Genomic DNA, 17,547 nt, shown 5'->3' with positions numbered 1-17,547 from the left:
TTTTCTTGAATTTCATTGACTCCATAGATTCTCATTGATGTCAATTGATAGCTTCTTGTAAAATCAGCTGCATAGGTTCTTCATGAATCTAACTGTGATTAGGTTTCTCTAGAATGAACTCCACAGTATAGATTTTACAGGCAAAATAAGATAGCAATTATGATATATTCTACTTTTAAGTATTATGCTAATTTAAGGAAAATATATCCAGAGAGAGAAGACATCCAATTATTTATGGGGCACAATGAAGCACATGTAGGAATCAAAAGGATTAAAATTGAGGTGAAACTTGTTGGAAATATTAAATTAATTATCCCTTATATGGTCAGCATAGACCACTGGCTCAGCCACTATTCTTTTCACATTTTGTCAATATTTCACCTGTGCTGCAACTAACTCTTTGCTTTAGTGTAAAATATATTTAACATGTATTTGTCGATAAATATAATGGACTGGGCCTGTCATCAGCAGAGCCCATATTTGGGTTTCTCCTCTGGTCTTCTCTATGCTATGATTTTCAACTTGGTATTAGAGTGATGACTAAAACACTAGATATTTTTGAACATCTTTTGGTGCAAAATAAATGTCTTCACTGTAAAATAAAGCCTTGTCCTATTCAACATAACTTAAGTCCACCATGTATGACCCTATTCACCTCCCTTCTGTTATAGAAGTAAATATGCAGTAGTATCTAATGGGCACATGTTTTAGATTGGCTCTTATCTTCCAAGGATACTACAAAAATCCATCAATAACAAATATGGTTCCCCTGCCTAAAATGTCACCCCTGCCTTTTGCCCTTAGTTCAAGGATCTTTAATATTAGGCACTGGAATAAAGGATCTTTATTCCAATTTCGATTATCCCTCAAAGACAAACAAGGGTTTAATATGCTTATTGCAAAGACAAATAGGGATTTTGGCATGTCATGAATTCATTATAGGAAATGTAGACTATATGATTCAAAAGTTCTGATGCCTTCTCTTGCTCTATTTTAGTACAAATATAAGGTACCAATGCATCCCAAGCTAAAAAATAAACAAGGCACTCCTTTGCCATATTTCTCAAGACTAAAAAAGCCTAGCCAATCTTTCCCTCCTTGCAGAGACCAAAAATTACTTTAGAAACATTGATTCTTCATAGGATAAATCCCTTTGGTACCATCGATTCCAAAAACATGGCAACCTCCTTAAACTTCCCAGTTCCATAGAAATTGTCAAGCATTATTCTATAGGTAACCACAGTAGGCTCATAACCTATGCTTGGTATGTTTTCAAAAAGGTCACTATCTTCTTTGACGTTCCCTTCTCTGCAGAGACCACTTACAATTATATTACAACAAGCAATATCCTGCTTGACAAAGATACACTTCATGGTATCCAAAAACCCAAAAGCTCCTTCAAGATTTCCATCTTTGCACAAATAGGTAATAAAAGTATTATAGGTACAAACATGCAGTATACAACCTGTTGGGTGATGCGACGCGCTCCCCTGCCCACAGGTGGTTAATTATGTGGTGTTCCATGTTCACTAACAGTCATGGCTTTTGGTGCAACAGTAAATGGGCCCTACAAGTGGTATCAGAGCCTGGTTTTGGCTTGGTCATGGGTTCAAATCTCCCCGGTGCCTTTCGGACCCACGTAAGCACCTGGTATGCGTGTCGAGGGGGAGATTGTTGGGTGATGCGACACTCTCCCCTGCCCACAGGTGGTTAATTATGTGGTGTTCCATGTTCACTAACAGTCATGGCTTTTGGTGCAACAACAAATGGGCCCTACACAACCATTGTCATTCATCTCTTCCAACATCTTCCCCACCTCTTTAGAGTGACCTAGTGTAAGTTACAATATTTGATCTCATCCCCTTGTGCTCCATCTCTATCCTCAGCATCAAGGCCTTATCCACCTTCCTTGAATTACAGAGTACCATGTTTTCACACAAAACATTTATAAGTGTACCATAAGTAACTAAACTTGATTTAGGCATTTTATCAAACAATTTTCTTGCATCTTTTAAACAATTGGCATTTCAACATGCTTTCATGAGAATGTTAAATGTGCATGTGTTTGATGAAATGGGCATTGTTTTATATAGGGGTTGGAGCAGACCAAAATGCTTAGAATTAAGAAGAGCATTGAAAGACCTGATTGATGGTTTTGGATATTTGAATTGAGGCATTTTTTCAAAGCCACTAATTTTTTACTTTCGTCTATTGAAAATTTGGAAGGCTTGTATTGGCTTTTTTTCTTGGACTAGCATGTGTGTCCATTCATCATGTGCACTTGTTCTTGGTTTTTTCTTCACCATGTTAATAGTTCAATCCAGGAGTGTGCTGATTTTTTTGGATGTTTGTGTCAAGAAACCTAGGCAAGAAACCTTAATTTCTCTTGCCCCTTCTTGTAGCTCATATTTGTGAAACCTTAGAATTTTTTTTTCCCTTATTTTAAAAGGTACTAGCTCAAGGGAAGAGCACCTGCATGGCAAGCAGGAGGATGGTGGTTCAAATCCACCGTACTTTATCATAAATAAATTAATTATATTGTAGTTTTTATTGAATAAGATTTTTTAATTTATTATCTTATACCATCTCTCTAATCATTTTAAGAAAGATAATGAGTGAGATTAAAGACATATTTGTTTCTATAAAGACAATCATTTTACTATTATTCCTTATTGTCCTTATAAGACAATAATTTAAGACGATAGTTTAAGACACTCGCTTAAAGATGATACTTAAGACAATATACAACTTTATTTTTGTCTCAAGCAAAGACAATTCATCTAAAAAATGTCTCAAATATTGTCTTAAAACCCCCCTTTATGTTGTAGTGTAAAGTTAATTTTTTCTATTACCCTTATTTGGAGACATAAATTTCCTCTTTGCCTATTAAGTTTCCCTACAGTATCTATATTCTTCATCTATTGGAGAAATTTTCCTTGTTGAGAAAAGTTGCAAAGGAAAGTATTATCAAGTTAGAAGTGGGACTTGAGCATACCAACTAGATTTTTGGGAAGGAGAACACTATGGGAGGCTTGCTAAAATGTGTTGAACCAAAAAATTGCAAAGTGCTCAAGGATAATAAAGTTTTTTTTTAAATAAAAAAATTTGAAGTCACTATTTTAACTACAAAAAGAAATATAGGATATATTTCCCATCAAACATATACATGCAAATTATCCTTTTTTTCTCTAATTTAAAAATATGTTATAGATGACATGTATAGCTAGGGAACAAAAAATGAAATATTTGCTTTTGATGTATATTTTCTTTGTTATAAGTGCTCGATGAAGACCTTATTAGAAACTAATACTTTTTTCCTCCCGTCAAAACTCCTCTATTAAATCTACACCTTTTTGAGAATAAATTAAATATTCTTAAAGAGACTCTCTCCTCTAGGGATAAATTTCAATTTTAATTTCTTTTTATATGATTGCTATTTATTTTACCTTTTTTGAGAGAGCGTTTTCTGGAATGTCAAAATAACTACTTATAATATTTTGAAATTATGATATATTATAACTAATCAAAACACTATAAAATTTATATGACAATGATAATGACTCTGAAATTTATAAAAGGGTATTTTTGTTATTGAAAAAAATTGAGTTTTGATAGAGACATGAAATTTGACCAAAATAGGTTTAGAGGTATTATAAGATGACACAAATCTATTCTTTTACCCAGAAATGGACTTTTAATTCTATTAAAAAAAGCTCAACATTAATTGTATATATCTTAATGAAAAAATGGATGAAGTTGTGAATAAGATGAATGCAGGCACTATGAATGACATGGAAAAGAACAATCTATTACAAGGGTTGTTAAACAGAATTGAGAACTTGGAAAGAACTACCAACACCATGGTCAATAATTACCATAAAATTTATAAGGCTTTGGTGGAGAGTCTGAATAAAATTACAAGTAATACTAATTTAAATGTGGAAAAAATAATGGTGCTAGACCTAGATGAATCTAAGGGTACAGAAGAATCTCTAGGTAAGAAAAGAACCAAATCTACTACTAGGAAGCTGAAGGCCAAGACTAATGACATAATCAAAGATGTTGTCAAAGTGGCCATGGAAAAAATCAAGGAAAAGCATGAGGAGTTGGCTCTTCAGCTAGCCTAATGTTTGTTTATTTTTCTATCTTATTGGTCTTTTTTCCCTTTTGAGTCATTATTTTAGGTTTGTCATTTGGTTTTATTCTTAGTCTCAGTCTCTTTTCTTTATTGGTTATATGGTGCATTGTTGGATGTCACGCAGTGTTGGTTTTCTTTTGAAGTACAATTTAACTAGTCAAGTCTTTTTGATATTTTGTAATGATTTTTGGTGTTTTGGGTCCTCTCTAGAAAACCTTTTTTAAACTTTAATAAAAAAATAATAGTCATCCTCTTCGAAACAACAAACTGAAAAAAAATCACAAATCTACACAGAATGGACATTTGATTTTGTTGGGTTAACTATAGCATCCTAAATATGTCATCAACCATACTCCAAGATCATTGAATGATCTTTAGGCTCACCAAAAGATATATAACATAATTATTAGTACTCTCTTTTCAAAACCTCACTCTGAGAGAATTATCAAGAATGTCATTTCTAACTCATGGAAATTTGCATATCTTTTTCTTTGAGCATACGCATCACATTAGCACATGTTCTTGAACTCTCCTCTACGTGCACAAAATATTACTCTTTAACCACAATCCTTATCAAAAAAATTATCCTCTACAAGTATGAATTAATTGTCTAGAAAACTAACATGTTGACATCAAAGAAAAATAAAGTCATGAACACAACACATAAGCACTCAATCATCTCTCTAACATGCTGACAATCTCCCCCATTAAGTCATACCTCTAATAGCAGCAAGCAATTCATGTTTAACAATTTTGAGTAGGAGCAAAAAAGATTCTTATGATCAATATAATCTAAAATAAATAAAAATGTGAATTCAAATTATCCCAAGAAAAATACATTTTAAAAGTCTTGGAGAAGTTCAATATGTCAAATGCCAAATCTGCTTCTACTCTATTGGCTAATCACTTCCTCTTTTCTTCTCAGATGTATCTTTCCACTCTAGAAGAAACAAATTCTTTGAATGGTGTTTTGTATTCCTCAATTGTTAGTAGTTTGATGTATACAATAGTTAGCACACATCTAGATATTGCTCATGTAGTGGGAATTTTGAGTAGTTTTATAAGTAATTTGGGAAAAAATCAATAGTAAGTAGTTTAATAGATTCGTCGGCATTTGAGAGACACTTGTTCTCATGTTTAATATTTTATTACTAAGGCTCCAATCATTTTCATTATGTTGATTCTAATATGGTAATAGATTTAGAAAAAAAGGAGACCTACTACAGGTTATGTGTTTATTTTTCTAGGGAAGTGATTAGTTGGACTTCTCATAAGCAACAAGTTGTTTCTCTATCCTCTACTAAGGCTGAATACATTGCTCTCCACAAGGGAGCTAAATAACTGATATGTTTAAAATAATTGTTTGCAGTGTTGGGGTATAAGCAATCTCACTTCACTCTATTTTATGTGGCTAAAAATTGAACTTCCCATAGTTATACAAAGCATATGGAGACCAAATTTCATTTAACTCATCAGGCTTTTAAAGAGGGAAAACTATAGTTGGAGATTGTAATAGTTGGAATATTGTAATGACTCAACTTTTTCATCTTCCACTAGTTGTGACTAAGAAACAAATATATAAAATCAATTTTGTAGTTAGTGAAGTATTATTCATTGTACTATATATTATCCAAATAGGAGATTTCCCCCTGCTTGAAGAGTGTACGTAATCCAACATTCTGAATGAACCACCATAAATATAAATCGTATGTTTCTTTTTGAGGTTTATTGTCTTGATTATCTTTGTTTCATTTTAGTGTTCATATGTATTTTTCTTTTCAACTCAACAATTATGACCAATTCTCTTCTACAAATGTTACTGTTTGTTTCTTAGTCAAATTTTAGCGCATATGCCATTGGCATTAACCCCTTTCATAGGGTAGTATATTATAAACTTTTTGTTTACATCGATTTGGAAATGTAGCAGCCAAACTTATACTTTTGTTTTCCTAGAAATACAAAGGAGGAAGATGTACACATGAGTAGCTACTATTAAATAATATTTATGTATTTGTCGCAATCAAATTAGGAAAGGGTGTGTATAAGACAATTATTGATTGAATAGGAGATTAAGATGCTCTTTTGAATTCTCAAGCCTTCACACTCACCACACATTTAAGAGCAATAATTATTACATTGGTAAGATCACACTCTGCTTAGAATATTATCAAAATAGTATACTTCAGCAACTTGATGAATGATTTTTAATATGACTTATTTATATTTTTATAAATATATAATATCAGTAGGAAGTTGTCTATTCACAAATGTTTTTTTAAAATTTATTTTCAATACAGGGAACCCAATGTAGCATTCCAAATGACACTTGTATCTGGCCAGAAATAAAAAGAGGAAGACGTACATTTGAAGGGACCATTTGAGGAGTTGGTATTAAATTATATATATTTCTTTATCACAATACCAAATTTGGAATGGATTTTTTTAAATTTCGAAGACGCTCGTGGATCATCGGCAGCATCTAGGCCCCGTTTGGTTGCTGGAAGATGAGGGCCAAAATCGGGTTATCAGAGGCAAAACCAGGTTTTGCAAAAAAACTTTGGTGTTTGGTTGGTTAAAATCATAACCTGGTTTTCAATTTCATCTTCCAATTTTGGTCAAAAATTGGAAGAAGTTTCTTCCAACAAAAAGGTGGAATTCGAAATCAAAACCAAGTTTTGAATTTTATGACAGTTTTTTTAATAATATTGTGGGGTCCACAGTATATTCATCTTCCATGTCAACCAAACGGACCATTGGCTTTCCAAACTACAAAACCAGGTTTTCGAAAACCTGGATAACCTGGTTATGTCAAAAAATCATCTTCCCCAACCAAACGGGGCCCTATGGATCTTGTCGCCATGTGATGGATGGAATGAGAATATGTTAAATATTCAGCATATTCATAGGAGTTCTGAAGTCTTTATTTTTATCTTTATTATATATCAGTCTAAGAAAAGGAGATAGAAAGTAGAAATTTTGTATAAATGTGAAAAGGAGAAACCATTTCCTACATCTGTATTCACTATGGCTTTGTTCTCTGAATTCCTTGCATCTTTGAATGCACCAAACATATCAAGCAACGGTGCTTATGTTCCATCACTGCCCATGTTAAGTGCTCTTATAATTTTCCTGTGGGTTTTGTTTAGATTTAGTTTCCAAAGAAAAAGCACAATGACTTTGAAAGTGCCCCCTGGACCATTTCCATGGCCTATCATTGGAAATGTGAACCAACTAATAAAGCTTCCCCATCGTGATCTCCACGAACTTGGTAAGAAATATGGACCCATTATGATGCTCAAATTGGGTTCTTTTTCTACAGTTGTGGTTTCTTCTTCTACCATGGCTAAGGAATTCTTGAAAACCCACGATACCGTTTTCGCCAGCCGAGCATCAACAGCCGCGGGGAAATACCTTGGATATAATTTCAAGGATGTGGGTTTTTCTCCATACGGGCTTTATTGGAGACACGTGAGAAAGCTATGCGTAGTTGGATTGCTGAATAGCAAAAAAATCGAATCTTTCAGAGGTGTAAGAGAGAGAGAAGCACATCTCTTTGTTCGTTCGGTGTGGGAGATGTCTGGGCAGGGAAAGAGGTCAGTAAATCTCACAAACATGCTTTCATCGTTTTCGTTAGCAAACATGTGGCAAATCCTTTCCGGCAACAAATTCTCTTTCAACAGTGGGACTAGTGAAGGTGAAGAGATAGTGAAGATGTTTGCAGAGGTTGGATCACTAATCGGAAAAGTCAATATAGGAGATTTCATTCCATACTTGGATTGGATGGACTTGCAGGGTGTGAAGCGGCGCATGAAAAAGGTACACAACTCTTTCGACCAAGTTGTTAAAGAAGTAGTACAGGAGCACCAGCAGCGGAGAGAAAACAGCTTGCACAAGGAACATGACGGAAGGAGCCTGATTGACGAGCTCTTGGAAATGGAGAGTCTTGATGGAAGGGAAATCACTGAGGAAAACATCAAAGCCATCGTTTTCGTACGTATTCAGCTTTACAATCAACTAAACCGGTACTAATTTATTTTCCTATTGATCTAACATAGCTGCGTTGTATTTTCAGGACATGCTTTTCGCCGGGGTTGAATCGACGTCCATGACGTTAGGTTGGCTGATGAGTTTGCTGATAAAATACCCTAGAGTGGCAAAGAAAATGCAGGAGGAAATCGAATCGGTAGCGGGCAGAGAAAGGATGGTGAACGAGGATGATGTGGCAAACATGGAATTTTTGCATTGTGTTGTAATGGAGACTCTGAGGTTATACCCAGGTCTACCCTTGATGGTTCCACATGAATCCACAGAAGATTGCACAGTTGGGGGATATTTCATTCCTGCGAGAAGCAGGCTGATCGTCAACGCCTGGGCCATTGGAAGGGACCCATCGGTGTGGGAGGATCCTCATGAGTTCAGGCCGGAGAGGTTTATGGGGAGAGATGTGGATCTTCTGAGGGACAAGGAGTGGTTTGACATGTTGCCATTTGGGGCAGGAAGAAGAGGATGCCCGGGGTCCAACATGGCCATTGCGAATATGAACTTTCTTTCGGCTCAGCTGTTTCACTGCTTTGAGTGGAGTGTGGAAGGGGATTTGGATATGACCGAAGTGTTAGAAATAGTCAAAAAAATATCATGTGGATCCACATCTGTTATAACCGCTGCAGATTTTCTTGCTAAATGGATATGGATGCTGTCCTCCAGAATAGATCATACAGCATTATCTCCTTATCCTCTAGAAACATCTTTTATTAATTCCCTTCTATCATAGGCTCTCTATAAATAGAGGCCATTGCATTGGTTTGTAATTAATCAGATGAGTGAATAACAATATGCTATTCTTTTCAGTCTCATTGTAAGAGTGTTTATTTCTGATATCTTTCTCATTGTCTAGTACTTGTATTGCTGCTGATATATCAGTTCTGAGTAGATATCAGACTTCCTATTTTTCAATATGGTATCAGAGCATTTGTGATTCTTGGGCAGTGCTAGCCTTTCTTTGTGCAGAATTTCAATCGTTTGCAGCAAGCATAAATCTCATTAAGCAGCATTTTTTTTTGGTAAAGCAATTACTATACAAATTTGGTGAGAATTTCTTTATCTGGTTATCTTTACAGTGCTGAAAGTTCTGATTTTTTTTTCTTTCTCATCCAAAAAGGAGAGAAGTTGATTAATGGATTCTCTTGGTGTTCCTCTACCATCAATTAAATTGAATGGAAAGAATTACTATGATTGGGTTTCACAAATTGAATTGTCTCTAACTCTACAAAACTGTTATGATATTGCTAATGGTAGTGAGCAGAGACCAACAGGTGCTGGAAAAGAATGTGATGATTGGGATAGGAGAGACAAGAAGGCAGCAGCTTTGATAAAGTTAACACTTTCAGAAGAAGTATTTCCAGAAGTTCGAAATGAAAGAAGTGGAGTGCAAGTATGGAAGATTTTGAAAAATTTGTATCAAAATTCAAGTGATGTATGGATTATATCTCTTACCATAGAGTTATATAATCTAAAATTAAAAGGCTCACAAGAAGTAGTGACTCATTTAAGTAAATTAAAAGAAAAGAAAAATGAATTGGCTTCTCTTGGAAAGAGCATAGATGATAAAGATTTTGTGCAAATAATTTTACAAAGTCTTCCAGGCTCTTATCAATCTTTTATAAGGGGACTTGATACTGCTGATAAATTAAAAGGAATCAAACCTGATGAGTTGTGTGCAAAGTTGATTCAAGAAGAAAAATGTTAAATAAAAGAAAGAGAATCCTTTGTTGTTGATTGTGAATCTCAAGCATTTGTAATAAAAGGAAAACAATATCATCAAAGGACACAAGATAATAGATCTAATGGAAAGAATTGGAAGTATGGAGATAATAATAATTCATATAGGAATCAAAATAGAAGTAAGTGGAAATGTCATTACTGTGGTAAGCAAGGACATAAATCTAATGAATGTTACAAAAGGATTAATGATTCAGAAAAAAAAAAAGTTTACAAAATCATTTGATTCAAAGAGGAGTGCCTTTTGTGTAGCACTTAAAGCAAATAGTTCTTTTAAGGATGAATGGATAATTGATTCTGGTTGCACACAACATATGTCACATAATAAGGAGCAGTTTGAGTTATTAAATGAAAGAAATGGTGAAAATATATATCTAGGAGATAATAATTCTCTAGAAGTTCAAGGAAGTGGAAATGTTCAAGTAAATAATGGAATGTTCAAAAATGTGAAGCTTGTTCCTCAACTCTCAACAAATCTTCTATATGTCTTTCAAATTGCAAATCAAGGATACAAAGTCGAGTTTTACAATGACAAATGCTTAGTCAAGGATGTGAATAAAAATTATGAAGTAACTGCAATTGGTAGAGTGGAAAATGGCCTTTATAAATTTCAAGAATTTGTTGGAAATAAAGATGTATGTGCTATTGCAAAGTATGATGATGTGAGCAAGTTGTGGCATGAGCGTATAGGACATGTAAACTATCAAAGTCTCAAGCTTATGGAGAAGTTGAAGATGGTGCATGGTCTACCAAGAATCTCTCCAACAAAAATAGTATGTGAAGGATGTGCAATGGGCAAGCAACATGTAGAAATTTTGCCACAAGGAAAATCATGGAGAGCAAAAACACCTTTGCACTTAGTCCATAGCGATGTGATGGGTCCTTTCAAAATGCCCTCACTTGGAGGTGCAAGGTATGTTCTCACATTCATAGATGACTATTCAAGAAAAATTTGGGTATACTTTCTACAAAAGAAAGATGAAGTGTTTCATAAATTTAAGGAGTTTAAGGTTCTAACTGAAAAGCAAAGTGGAAATTTTCTAAGAATTATAAGAACAGATAGGGGTTCTGAATACATGAATAAAGAATTTTTGGAATTTTGTAAACAAAATGGCATAAAGAAAGAATCCACTATTTCCTACTCACCACAACAAAATGGGGTAGCAGAAAGGAAAAATAGGACTATAATGGAAATGGTTAGGTGTATGCTCCATTCTAAAAATATAGAAGTACATCTTTGGGCTGAAGCAATTCATACAACAGTTTATATTTTAAATAGAATTCCTACAAAGGTTGTCATGAACATAACCCCTGAAGAAGCTTGGAGTGGAAGAAAGCCTACTGTATCTCATTTTCATATTTTTGGTTGCACTGCTTATGCTCACATCCCTAATGAAAAAAGAAGTAAATTGGAAAGGAAAAGTGAAAAATACATCATGGTGGGATATAGTGAAGAATCAAAAGGATATAGGCTATATAATCCTAATAGAAAGGAAATTCACATCAAAAGAAATGTTTGGTTTGATGAAAGCTTTGAGAATACTAATTCTTCTACATTTTCTCAAGTTCCTTTTTTTGAAGAAGATGAGCATATTGACACTAATGTTTCAGAACAAAATATGATATCTCCTACAAAAGGAAAAGAAGTGCAAGATGAAGATTCAAGTAGCAGTGATGATGAAGACACAAGAAATAAAGGAAAAACTTGAAGCATTCAAGAGGTCTATCAAGAAGGTCCCAAGATTGTTGCTAACTATGCTCTCATGGCTAAGGTGATGTAGGTTGAAACTCCAAGCACATTAGAGGAAACAAAAGGAAAAGAAGAATGGGAGGAGGCTATGCAAGAGGAGTACAACTCCTTGATGAAGAATGGAAATTGGGAATTAGCAACACTTCCAGAAGGAAAGAATGTGGTTAGTTGCAAATGGACCTACAAAACAAAGTTCACATCAGATGGAGCAATTGAAAGATACAAGGCAAGGTTAGTGGCCCGTGGCTTCTCACAAGAAGAAGGTATTGACTATACTAAAACATTTGCCCCTGTTGCTAAAATGACTTCCATTCGAACTATTATAGCTTTAGCTACAAAATGTGGATGGAAAATATTTCAAATAGATGTCAAAAGTGCTTTTTTATATGGAGACTTAGAAGAAGAAATTTATATGCAACAACCACCAGGATTTGTTAAACATGGTGAAGAACATCTAGTATGTAGATTGAAGAAATCTTTATATGGCCTTAAATAGGCTCCAAGAGCATGGTACTCCAAGATAAATGAATTCTTTCTAACAAATGGATTTAAAAGGAGCAAAGCTGACCCAGATGTCTATGTCAAGCACATTGAAGGTGAAATTGTTATCATTGTTTTATATGTGGATGATCTAATCATTACAGGAGATTCTAGCCAATGTATTGATGACATCAAGACATAACTTAAGAAATTTTTTGAGATAGCTGATCTTGGATTGATGCACTATTTCTTGGGCATGCAAGTTTGGCAAGAAGATAGTAGGATCTTTCTTTCTCAAACCAAATATTCTATTGATGTATTACAAAAATTTAATATGAGTGATTGTAAGCCATCTCCTACACCATGTGAAGTAGGTTTAAAATTAAGTGTTCATTCTAATCAAAAGAGAGTGGATGGAAAATGATATAGGCAACTTGTTGGTAGTCTCTTGTATCTCACCATAACTAGACTGGACATTGCATATGCAGTTGGTGTTGTCTCTAGGTACATGGAAAATCCACATATTGAACATTGGAAGGCTGCTAAGAGAATCTTGAAGTACATCAAAGGCACTTACAAGCTTGGCATTGAGTACCAACATGGAGGAGACCCTACTTTAGTAGGCTATATAGATTCTGATTATGTAGGTGATATTGATGATAGGAAATCAACTTCAGGATATATCTTCCACCTTGGATCCGGACCAATCTCTTGGAGCAGCAAGAAGCAATCTACAGTGACACTATCATCAACATAAGCTGAATATATTGCAGCATCAAAGGCATCTCAAGAAGCTCTATGGATCCGAAGATTACTTGAAGAGACCTATCATCTACAAGCTCATCCAACTACCATATTTTGTGACAACCAAAGCACTATCAAACTTGCAAAGAATCCTGTCTACCATGTGAGATCCGAACATATTGAAGTTCATCATCACTTTGTTCGAGACCTCATGGAGAGTAAAGTCATCAAGTTACACTTCACACGCATTGAAGATCAAGTTGCAGATATTTTTACCAAATCATTGTTGTTGTCACATAGGTTTGCACCCTTGTCCAAGGCCTATGTGCGAGGACAACCCAGTGAAACATGGAAACAACCTCCAAGCTGTGGGACTTGAACTACGAGGTTGAGTCTCCGGAGAAGGCCGGCTTCCTCTTACTATCAGGGCGCACCTATCTATTCTCAGAAGGGAAAGGGAGAAAGAGAGCGTCAAAGCAAATCTACCTAGTTTAACTTAAAATGGTGATGCACCAAGACAGAGTGTTCAGATTCATTCCTGCCCATATATATACTACAAAACCAGAATAACATACAAAAGTCATACACATCCAGACTTGTATCGATCAGTAATCACATACAGATCAGAAGAAACCAACCGAATGACACTAGGAAAAGGAGATTTCACTTTATGTATTATTCAATAGGCCAAAGATAGATACAGTATGCAGATCGTTGATCTCAACAATACACCAATGGGAGGCAAAGTGATGCACATTCACATTGATGGCCAAAAGAGATGATATAGGCTATTACATGGCTCAGAGATAAAGGGGGCTTTACACTGTAAGTCTGCAAGCAGTAGCAGAGAAAATCAGGAAGAATCGACCCTCGGAACAGATCACGAAACTACCTTTATAGATCAGGTACAACTGAAGATTTTCGTGTTACATTCACTTCTTACCTACTGGTATTAACTTCCTGTCTTGAGAACCCAATTGGGGATCTGGATTGAAATCCTGGCCTGCATACCGAGAAAAAATCATTTCTTCTGAGAAGAGCCTAGAGAAGATAGAAACGGCGCCACAACATTCCCTGACATGGTAGATGGGCCGACTAGATGGGTGGAGTGTCCTCATGTCCTGCATTCATTCCTGGTAGGTCAAAAATGATCGCGAAGATCAGATCGCAAGATACGTCGATCGCCTCTGCATCTTGGTTCACGAATCGAACTGGCCTATTAGCCGACCCGATTTTCTATATGCCGACTAGGCCACGCGGGCCAATCATAATCCTTTGTCTTGCCACTTGGAGAGTCCTCCTGCGGTTGACCGCCTTCGTCGGACTAACCGCGCCACCTTATCACCTAACCGTTGGCCGTCAACTAATTGCCACGTCGAAAACTGAAATGCGAGGACACGTGTCAATCGAGCGCTAACTCGTTATCGTAAAATCCACGCAGTTCCTCCATGGCGAGATAGCGCCAACCCTAGATTCCTGCAGATCTGATGGTAGAGAATTGACCCCTCAATGCGCTGATCGCATCAAGAAATTCGGCCCCTCGACGCATCTGTATTTTGACTCGGCACACTTGGTTGTTTCTTATTCGTCGCGGACTCTCTTTCCCGTGACTGGGCCCCATCCGAATCGGCGCCACCTCAATGGTGCATCCGGCAAGACCTGACCCCACCGATACGTGTCAATCGGGCGCGATGTCGCCATGGTAAAAATCTTGCAATTTTGCTAAGGCGACATGGCACCTACCATTGATCTTTTCTCATCTGACGGTGGAGAGCCTAACCCTCTGTAACCCTCTGTTCCTATTGATTCACCGGGCTTGCCAACACGTGGTGTCCCCCTGTTCGTTCGTCAGTCACCCCAACCTATCTGCTTTTGACGGCATGAAACATAGCCCCGCCAGGACACGTGGCGCACAGGCGCTATGTCGCTGATGCTAAAGACTGGGCAGCTCCTGATGGCGAGATAGCGCCAGCCGTAGATCTTGCAGATCCGACGATTAGAGCGACATCGTACTTCACTCGCTGTCCCTCCTGAAAACTGCTGGGCCCGTGGTTGCAGTGTCCTGACATATACACATGGCATCATCCAGTTGGTGAACCCGAGACATGATCCGTAGAATGGCCACGCGGCGGATGGGCGCTATGTCGTCATGATAATATCTGCGCATCTCCGCCATAGCGAGATGGAGCCATCCGTTGATGCAATCAAATCTGACGGTGGAGATCGCGAACCCTGACTGTGCCAACCGTAGATCTAGAGACTCCAGCCTGGTTACACGCGGCGGTTCCTCATTGGCCCAGCGGAACACCACTAGGCAATCTTGCAACTTGGCCTCACAGGGTGACCACATGTCGACCAGGCGCCATGTCGCTATGGGAAAATCGAGGTTAAATTTCCATAGCGCCATAGCGCCCAACCGATGACGTGTCCCGCTCTGTGCATGTTTCTTTTTTGATTCGCCGCCGTGACACGGGCTCCGCCAACTGGGCAGATGAGGTACGCAATGGGGCCCAATATTTGTTTGAAGTTCTCGCCGTTTATTTTCTCTGGCCCGCCAAACTCTATCCGATCATCGCAACATTTTCTCGGCCACGTGACCCGCCCGTCGACTTTAGCATCTCCGTCGGGCGCTATTTCGCCATGGAGATTTTTCGGTTGGCGTGCGATAGCGCCATAGCTCCTGCGGCACCGAAAAACTTTCCCGACCCGCCCTCCGTTGTGACCCACCCGCAGGGCCCACCAAACACGTGTCAATCAGGCGCGATGTCGCCGATACTATCTCCTGTGCAACTTTCAATGACGAGATCGCGCCTACCGTCGATCCATCTAAAATCTGACGGAGAGAAACTTTGGCGGGTCGGGGCATTAAAATAACAATTTTTTGGCTAACCGTTGAACAGGCCGTGGATTTGAATTTAAATCTTTGGCGGTAAAACCAGAGGTAACACTTCTGGCAACTCGCAGGGGGCATGAGCCTGCTCAATGCATGACCAGTGCCTAAGAATGATCCGTTGGGCTATGGAGTCGAAAGAGGACCAGGAGGCACAAGCCAAGAGCTGCAAGAACCCTAACCCTTAAAGAGGAAATCAAAACATTAAAAAACCTTAAGGTTCTAACTCTGCTTCTACGATTGGAAACAAAAAAAACAAAAATGGGACCTCCTCAGTAGCGTGAGATATGTCAAAGATGACTCACGAAGAGAGCCATGTGCTCGTGCACTTATTGCAAAACAGAAACAAGCAGGAAGCAACTAGATTAACTATGTACATAGATTCACAACCCTTCAGAAATAGGGCTTCAAAAAGATCCCATCGACTGGAATGGGTAGAACTTCACCACTTGGCCTGCTTAGTTGGAATGCGTTGGCCTGTTTGCAACTGGAAATCAGATAAGGGCCACTCCATAATGGGTCAAATTTGGAGTGCCTTCCTGGTTTTGCTCTATCTGAGTCCCACTTGAGAACTAAATTCCCCTCTCTGAAGATTCTGACCCTTGCTTTCTTGTCAAAATTCCTCTTCATCTGTTGCTGGTGAATCTCTAGAGTTTTCATGGCTTTGTTTCTCTTTTCTTCCAACTCAATTAGTTCTGCCATTCTTACTGACATGGCATCATCTTCAACCAGTTCCAGCTGATGAGCCAACTCCAAGGATGGGAACTCCAATGAGATTGGGAGTTTAGCTTCCCTACCATATACTAGCACAAAAGGTGAATTCCTAATAGATCTCTTGGGTGTTATCCTATCAGCCCACAGAGCAGTCCTTAATTTCTTGTGCCAGGTCCTCTGATTGTCTTCTATTGTCCTCTTCATAATTCTGATCAGATTCTTGTTGGAAGATTCAGCCAAACCATTACCCTGAGGATAGTAGTTCGATGATGTGCTCAGGTAGATATTGTGATTCATGGCCCATGCACAAATTTGGGTTCCAACAAAAGACTTGGCATTATCTGAGATGATAGTAGAAGGAGCACCAAATCTAGATACAATTCCATCAAGGAATTCAACAACTGATGGCTCTGTGGCATCCTTCAAGGCAACTGCCTCTGTCCACCTAGTGAAATAATCAGTAGCAGCCAAGATCCATTTATGACCTGCACTAGATGGAGGATTAATGGGGCCTATAAAATCCAACCCCCACTGAGTGAAGGGTTGATCCACCTAAATAGGATGGAGAGGAAGAGCTGCGAGCCTCTGTTTGCCTGAGAAAAAAGCACATCTCTCACATTTCCTCACATACCCGTAACAATCATGGAACAGAGATGGCCAATAATATCCAGCCCTCATGACCTTCATAGCGGTTGTTCTTGCAGAGAAGTGGCCACCATCAGGGCCATCATGGTGTTCTCTAATCACCCTTTCAGCCTGATCCTCTTCAACACATCTCAACAGGGTCCCATTAAAATCCCTCCTGAATAGGATATCGTCAATCACAACATAGGGAATGGATTGTAGTCTATATTGTCTTTTTTTAGTTCTGTCCAATCCCTGAGGGTATCCATTCCCTAATAAGAAATTCTTCATGTCATTTATCCAGCTCCTTGGACCATCAGCATACCTTTCCTCCTACTGCTCTGCTATCACCATGGCAACTTCTTCATCTGAGTTCTGATCTGATAACATTTCTTTACATAATCCTCTTCCTCTTACCAATTTGGTAAT

General features: G+C 37.8%; 2 pseudogenes; one reads left to right on the top strand and one right to left on the bottom strand.

The window, feature by feature from the left end:
- Nucleotides 1-893: 893 nt before the first annotated feature.
- On the bottom strand, nucleotides 894-2,306 carry LOC149562957 (uncharacterized; annotated as a pseudogene).
- A 4,856-nt stretch (nucleotides 2,307-7,162) lies between these two features.
- LOC149562956 (cytochrome P450 750A1 pseudogene) lies at nucleotides 7,163-8,713 on the top strand (annotated as a pseudogene).
- Nucleotides 8,714-17,547: the final 8,834 nt, after the last annotated feature.

Source organism: Cupressus sempervirens, chromosome 4, assembly GCF_028749045.1.
Source record: "Cupressus sempervirens isolate cs-2001-9-10 chromosome 4, ASM2874904v1, whole genome shotgun sequence".
In the NCBI taxonomy this organism is placed as follows: domain Eukaryota; kingdom Viridiplantae; phylum Streptophyta; class Pinopsida; order Cupressales; family Cupressaceae; genus Cupressus; species Cupressus sempervirens.
Note: the sequence above shows the minus strand (reverse complement) of the source record. Positions and strands in the feature narration are given on the sequence as shown.